General features: G+C 45.3%; 1 non-coding gene across 1 annotated transcript; it reads left to right on the forward strand.

Annotated features, from left to right (window-relative positions):
- The first annotated feature begins 3,698 nt into the window (after positions 1-3,698).
- Positions 3,699-3,771, forward strand: Trnaa-cgc (transfer RNA alanine (anticodon CGC)). The gene has a single exon. It is a non-coding gene; the product is annotated as a tRNA-Ala (tRNA).
- Positions 3,772-9,589: the final 5,818 nt, after the last annotated feature.

The following is a 9,589-nucleotide window of genomic DNA, read 5'->3' on the forward strand; positions in this document are numbered from 1 at the left end:
AATTTCGGCGCGTCACATTTCCCACATTTTGAAACCATTTGTGGCAGCACTAACGGAGGAAAAAAAAAACGCTACAGTTACTTCCAACTAGATGGAACAACTGCCCACACAGCCGGCCGAACCTTGGAACACATTTACACAGTCTTGGGTTGGATTGGTTGGGGGAAGAGACCAAACAGCGAGGTCATCGGTCTCATTGGATTAGGGAAGGACGGGGATGGATGTCGACCGTGCCCTTCCAAAGGAACCATCCCGGCATTTGCCTGGAGCGATTTAGGGAAATCACGGAAAACCTAAATCAGGATGGCCGGACGCGGGATTGAACCGTCGTCCTCCCGAATGCGAGTCCAGTGTGCTAAACACTGCGCCACCTCGCTCGGTATTTACATAGTCTTCACGTTTGACAGAGTTGTTAACAGGGGTCAGTCTGGTCGCGGCCATACCTGGCCACCCTGTTTACCTGTTTTGTTCAGATGGTTCAAATGGCTCTGAGCACTATGGGACTTAACATCTGAGGTCATCAGTTCCCTAGAACTTAGAACTACTTAAACCTAACTAACATAAGGACATCACACACATCCATGCCCGAGGCAGGATTCGAACCTGCGACCATAGCGGTCGCGCGGTTTCAGACTGAAGCGCCTGTTTTGTCAGTGTGTGATTACTATTTGTGGTGGCCCTTGAATCTAAGCGGTATCGCAACAACCCTTGAAGAACTGCATCAGACGTTTTCGGATCTGACTGTAGCAATACTAGCAGTCCAGCTTCAACCCGCCATCTGCAACTTTTTCACCATGGCCCAAAAGTGGTAAGAGATAAATGATGATCACTAGTACTGTATTTCCTTTCCTCTGCTGTGTTTCTTTGCACCCTGGAACTCTGTTCTCTCTGCCACTTTTATTTGCCCCACCCTATGTATGTGGCGTCTATTCCTTTGACATGTCTGAAAGAAAAGAAACCATTTTGATCCTGCACCCAGTATGAATCAAGACACAAAGGTAGTAATGGCATTAACTGCCAGTTGGTATTGATGGGAAAAGTTGACAATTTGTGCTGGACTGGGATCAAACCGTACGTATATAATTAGGGCAGGATGACCAGTAGGTTAAAAATGGTTCAAATGGCTCTGAGCACTATGCGACTTAACTTCTGAGGTCATCAGTCGCCTAGAACTTAGAACTAATTAAACCTAACTAACCTAAGGACATCACACACATCCATGCTAGGATTCGAACCTGCGACCGTAGCGGTCGCTCGGTTCCAGACTGAAGTGCCTAGAACAGCACGGCCACTCCGGCCGGAACCAGTAGATCACTTCAGTGGAGATGCACATCACGCTCGAACTCTTGCCGGAATTAGGGAAATGCCCCTGGAGTAGTAAGGATAATAGGCAAGAGGAACTACATCAGTAGTGTGTGGGTAAGTTGACAATTTGGATCTAACAAGGGGCTTGCTAGGGCAGTCCGCACAGTTGCGATGAACGGATTGCGCAGTGGTTAGCGCATCTACGTAGTAAGCAGGAGACCTGGGTTCCATTCCTGGTCTGGCATAAATTTTGAATTTCTCCATTGATTTAAATCAGTGCCTAATGGCAGCTAATGCTATTAACACATTTGTGTGTTGATTGATAGTGGCTGCAGAAGCAAAATGGTGTCTGTTCTTTTGGACATGTCTGAAAGAACAGAGACCATATATAAGAATTTATGAAAGCTTTATAAATGTTTTCGTAATTAATTGGAACCTCCCTCATAAAAGGCCTGGTTTTTCATAACAAGTAACATTTCACCGTGGTTCTTTGAAAAGCAACAAATTCTCAGGAAGCAAATTGTGTGCCTCGCTTTCCATCTCTTGACTTTTTGGCATAGAATTTCATGTTTTCCAGGCTAACACCGTTCTCAGTGTATTAATGTGGAGAACAAAAGGAGGTGTCATTGCAGTCAAACATCAGAAGCAAAATACCGGAAAACAGGGTGTTTTTCGTGGAGAATATCGTATTATAAGTCGTAGCGAGGCGAGAAGCACTGCGTGTGCGTGTGTGTGTGTGTGTGTGTGTGAGAGAGAGAGAGAGAGAGAGAGAGAGAGAGAGAGAGAGATATAGAGAGAGAGAGAGAGAGGTGGTGGACAATGGTGCGGCTGTAACTCATCTGGAGTGAGTCGCGAAGAGAGAAAGGACGAGAGAGAAAGTAAGGCAAAGTGTGGAAGGAGGGGGGAGGGGGGGGGGAGGCAGGTGCGTGGCTTGGTGAGCACCCTGTTCTGTTCCGTCCCGGCGCCTCCCTCCGCGTGCCTCCATTAAAAGCTGTTTTTGATGTGGAATGCAACAAACGATTTCAAAGAATGTAGTTTTATATACGCCTGCGCTGCGTCAAACGGCATTATAATTACACACGCGCGCTCACGCACGGGCAGGTAGGGGGAGAGAGAGTAGTGGGTGGGAGGGAGCGGGCAGAGATAGCCGGCTGTCAGGAGCACGCAGCGCGCGGCATCACGACGCACGTGCGTGTGCCGGTGCGTGCGTGGCTACGCGTTTGCGCGCGGACCGATTTTCGCGGCCTCTAATGAAGTGGGCGGCAGCTGCGCGTTCGCACGTCGCGCTGCCGTGTGTCGCGGTGTTCGCCGCCCACCGCTCTTTGTTGCCGAGGCCAGAGCACCACTGTGCGTGTGACGGCGCCCGCGGCGGCGATCGCCGGTCGCTCGTCCGCTGTTTGTGGCTGTCCAGATATCGATACGTCCCCGGGCACTGCCAAGTTGGGTCGCGCCCTATTGACGCCGCGCGGCCGCCGAATCAAAAGACACGCCTGTCGCGATGGCACTGCGTACGCTTTTTGTTGGCAGTCTGCGCTTTGCACCGAGCGCGCGGCCAATGGTCCGACGTGTAGCTTTGTTTGTTGTTCCTACGAAATTTAACAGGTTTATCCGCCAGCAGTGAACGCGCTCTGCCGTACCTACTGTCAGTTCGTACACATGCAATAGTTTACCAATATGAAGATCCATACATCATACTGAAGTGTGATTTCAGTTAGTTAGCATCTGATATGAAGACCTCGGCTGGTAAGGGCCAAGATGGTCGTTTTTAGAAACTGCACAGGAAAGTTTCGATAAAATATGATACGTAAGATGAACTTTAAAGAAGTGAGAATAATGGCGATTACTACGACTCAGATAAAAACCTGAAAGTGCTCCTGAACGCAAATGAACTTCAAAGGTTGTTGCTAATCTGGTAAATTTGAATAATTCATTAAGTAAGTAAACGACGTTAAGCTGTGACCCTTAGCACTGCCTATGTGAATTTACGTGACAGTCTGACGGTAGAATTGTTAAGTGACACCCTTAATATCATAGTCCACTTTTTTTAAGTACTTATAGTTCATTATTTCAAAACTTGGTAATGAGATCTTAGGGCCATAAACTGAAACAATTCGGATCTCTTAAATCTATGTTTTTGAGAGGTTACAGTAATGGATCGATAACTGGCTCAGCAAGTAAATCAGTGGTGAATAACTCATATTAAGGGCACTCAGTCTGCAGATAAACGAAGTTAAGTACCCATATACATATTTTAAGAGTAAAATTTAAGATATAATTTACGATTTTAATAACATGATGTTGTTCTAAAAACATACGAAAACAATGCCTTATCGTAGCAAAGAAAGTCGCAATCCATGTACTTAACATACACTCTGAGACAAAGAAAACGACCGAGCCAGGTGGCGCAGTGGTTAGCATACTGGACTCGCATTCGGGAGGACGACGGTTCAATCCCGTCTCCGGCCATCCTGATTTAGGTTTTCCGTGATTTCCCTAAATCGTTTCAGGCGAATGCCGAGATGGTTCCTTTGAAAGGGCACGTCCGATTTCCTTCCCAATCCTTCCCTACCCCGAGCTTGCGCTCCGTCTCTAATGACCTCGTTGTCGACGGGACGTTAAACACTAACCACCACCACTACCACAAAGAAAACGATCCACTACTATGGAATTATCCAAATGGGACGTAAATAGGTAGATGTGATGGATATGTACATAAACATTGGATGACTCATTGAAGTGAAAGAGCTTCACATATTGAGCAAGTCAACAATGCCCTGGTCCACGTCTGATCCTTATGAAAGCAGTTATTCTGCTTGGCCCTGATTGACAGATATCCATATAAGTTTATAGTTCTGGCAATACCGGCCATGACCTTCTTCTTCTGTGCCGATGCACACCTTTACCCGAACTCTTACGGCATTTGGTAAGAATGTCTTCCACGAGTAATGAGTGTGGGAAACTACGAATGTAGTTTGTGGACATACAAGGTGAGAATGTGGGTCTCGCGGGGGCCGTGCGCGAGATATTCCGTGCAATCGCACTATCCTCTGTGCCCTCGCTGGCTCAGATGGATAGAGCGTCTGCCATGTAAGCAGGAGATCCTGGGTTCGAGTTCCGGTCGGGGCACACATCTTCACCTGTCCCCGTTGATATATATCAACGCCCGTTAGAAGCTGAAGGTATTAATATATAATTCTGAGTTCTTGGATGTCCTCCTGAGAGGAAGGACCTTTCCACCGCCTTACTGGGAACTGCCCCACCCCCCAGTACCCTCTCCTTCTTGATGACCATCCCTTTCCTGACAACTTCAGTAAGGCCAACCACTTTGCCTCTCACCTATCTAATGTCCAAATGGTCGTTAGACTCTCAATATCTCGAGATGGTTGGAGGACCCTGCCCATAATTCTCCAAACGTTCTTACTTGGTGAGAGAGCCGTTGACATTGCTGGTGAACGTAGCACGACGGCAAGCAGTAGAAATTATGGCCGTGTGCCGGCGGGGATTATCTTGCTGAAATGTAAGCCCAGGACGACTTTCCATGAAGGGCAGCAAAACAAGGCGTAGAATATCGTTGACGTACGGCTGTGCTGTCCGTGAACCGCGGATGAGACCCAGATGGGTCCTGCTATTTAATGACATGGCACCCCAGACCACCACTCCCGATGGTTGTTGGCCTGTGTCGTGGACGACAGCCATATTGGTATCACACAACTGTCTGGAGTGTCTCCAAACACGTGTTCGATGGTTATCGGGCTCAGTTCGAAGCAGGACTTATGACTGAAGATGACTCTACTCCATTCAATGAGATTCCACGCTGAAGTCGTGTCTGGAGACGCGCCATACAGGTTTGGGATACGAGCTTGACTGTCACCCGCCATACATCCCAACAGCTACCAGTGATAGTCTGGGGTGGCATTTTTTTTTGTAGCAGGACCCCTTTGGTTGCCATCCACGGCACCCTTACAGCAAAGTGATACGTCAACGACATTCAGCACCCCGTTTTGTTGATCTTTATGGTAAACCATCTTGGCCTTATATGCCTGAAAGGCAATGTCCGTTCGCACACGGCGAGAGTTTCTACTGCTTGTTCTCGTGCTTGCGAAACCCTGCCTTGCCCAGAAGGGTCAGTAGATCTCTCCCCAGTCGAGAACGTTTGGAGCATAGTGGGCAGGGCCCTCCAGTTATCTCGGGATTTTGACGGTCTAACGCGCGGCCGGAATTTGGCACCACGTCCCTCAGGAGAACATCCAGAAATTCAGTCAATGTCAGGCCAAATAACTGCTTGCGTAGGAGCCAGAAGTGGATCAATGAAATACTGTTTTTCTCAGTTTGTGAATCTTTCTCAAGAATACGTAATACAAATTTTTTGAAACTGTAATCATTTTTTTTTATCTTTACATCTACATCACATCTTCCGCTTTTCACCCAATTGGAATAATTCCTTCGTAGTGGGCCGTTTCCTTTGTCTCAGAGTGTATTTCAGGTATTCAGGTACATCGATTGTGTTTTTTTTTTACTCAGATGAGTCATTGTTTTCGTATGTTTTTAGAATAGTGGTATATTATTAATATCGTAAATTCTGTCCTAAATTTTATTCTTAAAATACGTCTATGGGTACTTAACTTCGTTTACTTGCCAACTGAGTTCCCTTAAAATGGCTTAGCATTGACTTACCACTGTTGACTTTCAGAGACAGTTAAACAGAGAGTTAAAAGGTCTGAATAGGTCCAGTTTATGATACTAAGATCTGCATCGTTAAGTTTTGATATAATGACCCATAAGTACCCCAAAAAGCAATCATTGATGTCAAGAGTGCTCTTCACAATTCTGCCGTCGGACTGGCACGTAAATTCACGTAGGCAATGGTAAGGGACACAACATCGTTTACTTGATAGTGAATTATTTAAATTTACCTGATTAACAACAACTTTTGAAGCTCTTTTGCCTTCGGGAGAATATTCAGTTTCTTTATCTGAGTCGTAGTAACCTCCATCATCCTCGGATTTGACCAAATCGTCTCAGAAAAGCATTTTCCTGGCACGAAGCCAGCACACGTTACTACTAAGAGCAGCCACGTATTTGGAACGTACCACAATTTACGGATTCACATCCTGACATGTTGTCATTAGTGAGAATCTGAAATTAAACCCATTTCTTGGTTCATAGCGGAACTATCAACTTACATGAAAGAAACATCCTAGGTAAAATATTTTACTGGCAATAACTCTTTTTCTCATCGAGTGTCCTTTACCACTGTTTACAATTATAGTCTAGGTCTTCACATGCGACGTTAGTAGCGCAGCTCGTTTCGTGTAACGAGTTTCGCGTATGTGATTCCATATACGACAAGACACAGCGACACCGGCCTTTCATCGTTTTGGGAGCGCCAGCGTCGTCTCTGACACATTTGGCAGCTGCACTAACTGTGACGGCGTTAATGTCTGTCTGCATCGAATCACTGCATAAGAAATTAAATAACAGGCGTCTCTGGGTTCATGATTGAAAAAAAAAGAAAAAAGAATAGACGTCAGCTCAGCGATCTTGGTGGAAGAAGTTGTTGCGGAAGACACGAGAAGTTGCTTCAGCCATCTGAGAAAGTAACCAGAACAGTTCACGTTTCTTCTAAGTATAGTTAATAATGCAATGCGGAAGAAAGGTGCTGTAATGTCTGAAGTATTCTTGGCGATTGCGGATTCATATTCGTCTCTACAGTAACTATATCGTGTCCCAAACTCAACAGTTGCCATACCTGTTCACCTGTGAAGATCTGTCTGCGCAAACGTCACACAATGTATCCAACTCTCCTTGAAAACGTTTTGTTGTATGGTAGACGAGGGCTGGTTCAAAGCCGGAATTTTTCATTTCAGATATGTATCTCAATTCGCTTGCCTATTCGTGAATTTTGCTCTCCAACTCAGATGTTGTCAACTTATCAATGTTCAGATCGCGAAGGGCTGTGTCAAGTGCAGCAACGTGCTGCTGCTAGTTTTTGTAGCCAACATCACTGAAGTACCTAATCACAGCATAGTTACCCCAGAAGCGAACGATTTCCTCTGTTCTGCTTCAGTTTGCTTACACTCTACCGACGCAACACTTAACCTCGAAAAACGTGCAATTAGTCGCCAAAGCTGGAAAAAGCCTCGCGCATAGACATTGGCCGGTAGTGCAGTTGTGCGCAACCTAGCGTCGTGTAAACTAGGCTCAACGTGAAAACCTAGCTGTAGATCCCTAGGGCACATACTAGAAAATTATATTTGGGTGGCCCTTAAGTTCGTAGCGTTTTACCGTGTGTCTAATAAGCGTAACAGATACGCATAACAGTGACTTTGGTAATCAACGCTGGGGTAACTTGCCGATTCTGTGACTGTAGAAATCACGTGATTTTGAGGCGAAGAACTCGTCATGCCATGTTCGGAGTGTATTTTAATCTGGAAAGGAAGTCCTTAAAGGCTGCTTGTTAGAGAATGGGAAAGGTGGAAAAACTGAGGGAGGAAGACCAGGCGAATAAGGTGCGTGCGGAACACTTCCCTGGAGTAGCATCACTTTGCGCAATCTGCCTGGTCGTTTTTCTTGCATTGGGTCTGCAAGACCTCACAGTTGTCAACAATAAATGGCAGTAGTGATGGTTACATCTCGAGGAAGCAATTCGTAATACACCACACCGTCATTGTTCCACCAGATGCACAACATTATCTTTTGTGGATCAGCGCCGGTCTTTGCACGGGGACTTCCTACTTTGTTTGGGCTCATCCATTCCTTTCTCGTTCTTATGACACCACTTATCGTCACCATTAACGATACAGGATAGGAATGGTCGCTGTTCCAGAACTAATTGGTGACGAGCAAGCAGTGATGCACAAATGGCAGACCTATGATTTTTGTGATACTGACTTAGAGCATGCTTTACCCATACATTTCTCAACCTTTCCCGTTGCACACAAATGTCACACGATGATGGAATGATCACAGTTCAGCATCTTTTCAAGGTCTCGAGTGCACTGAAGTGGATTATTAGGGATTAATGCGTTTAAACGATCTTCATCAAACCCCGAAGATCTTCCCGAACGTGGAGATTGACTAATGTCAAAACGCTTCTCTTGAAAACGAGAAAACTGTTTTCTAGCCGTTCTCTGTCCAATGGCATTATCCCCATGCACGGCGAAAATATTTCTGATTGCCCCCGCTGCTGTCACGCCTCTGTTGAAGTCAAATCGAAGAATGTGGCGAAAATATTACGATTTCTCCGCTGGCGCTCCATTTTCTAGCGTCCACAGTTCCACTTACTCTCTTCAGATGACAAAATGACAAGATGTAAATTGAAATAGCAGTAGTGAACTACAAATAAAAAATGACTCTCTGTAAGTAAACCCATAGGAACCGGAATACCAACATGCGAAAGAAAAACGCTACGAACCGATGCACCAACCTAGTAACTCAGAACGTAAGATCCCCACCGTTCTACAGACGATCTAGACTCAAGGCCGGTTGGAAGAAGCCAGCTGAAGTTAGGTTCTACTTCCACTCGGTGACATAAAGGATGACCGTGTGTAAGGGGTATAACTATCGACAGTAATATGACGTTGTAAATCGTATCCCGTAAGGGCGAATACAAGCGTAAATGCATGCTTTAGATAGAGGCAGTGGACATTAAGTTATGATGTTTATATATTTATATACATTTCGATTTTAGAATGTTTAAAAATCTGATCTGATCCTGTGGTTCATGATACAGTCAAACATATGGAATTTTGCAGATTAAAATCTATTGAAATCGAACTTTGGCGGGACTTTGTCAGTTTCATAACAGAAGAAGAAAAACATTCGCACACTTGTGCTGAACCAAATACTGATTAACTTTAGCGGCTTGTTTGTACAGTCGAGGATACTGCTCTTTGTGTCACATTTTATAAAAGTGTTGTAAGTCCCTGAATTGAACAAACAGTTCACTGAGCTGGGTACGTCTGTCCGCTTTGGTTGGAAGTAATGATGTACTTTCCCAGCCTAAAGCGAAAATGGTCTGCGAGGTGAATCGAAATTCGTCTTCAATCGTGCAATGTCCTGGAATCTCTTTCAGACCTCATGATGAAAAGTTTCAGTTACTAAAGCGTAGTGCGTCATATCTGGCCCACAAATGACTGCCTTGAGTTACGGGAAATGCCCACGTCATGAACCTGGAGTTGATTCAAGTCTGGTGATTGAGAGGGCAAATGAAGCATCTCGACATTAAGCAACAACGACATCCTCATATTCCAGGCAGCATCTTTCGGGTCCTTATCTTGATAAA

This window comes from Schistocerca serialis, chromosome 8, assembly GCF_023864345.2.
Source record: "Schistocerca serialis cubense isolate TAMUIC-IGC-003099 chromosome 8, iqSchSeri2.2, whole genome shotgun sequence".
In the NCBI taxonomy this organism is placed as follows: domain Eukaryota; kingdom Metazoa; phylum Arthropoda; class Insecta; order Orthoptera; family Acrididae; genus Schistocerca; species Schistocerca serialis.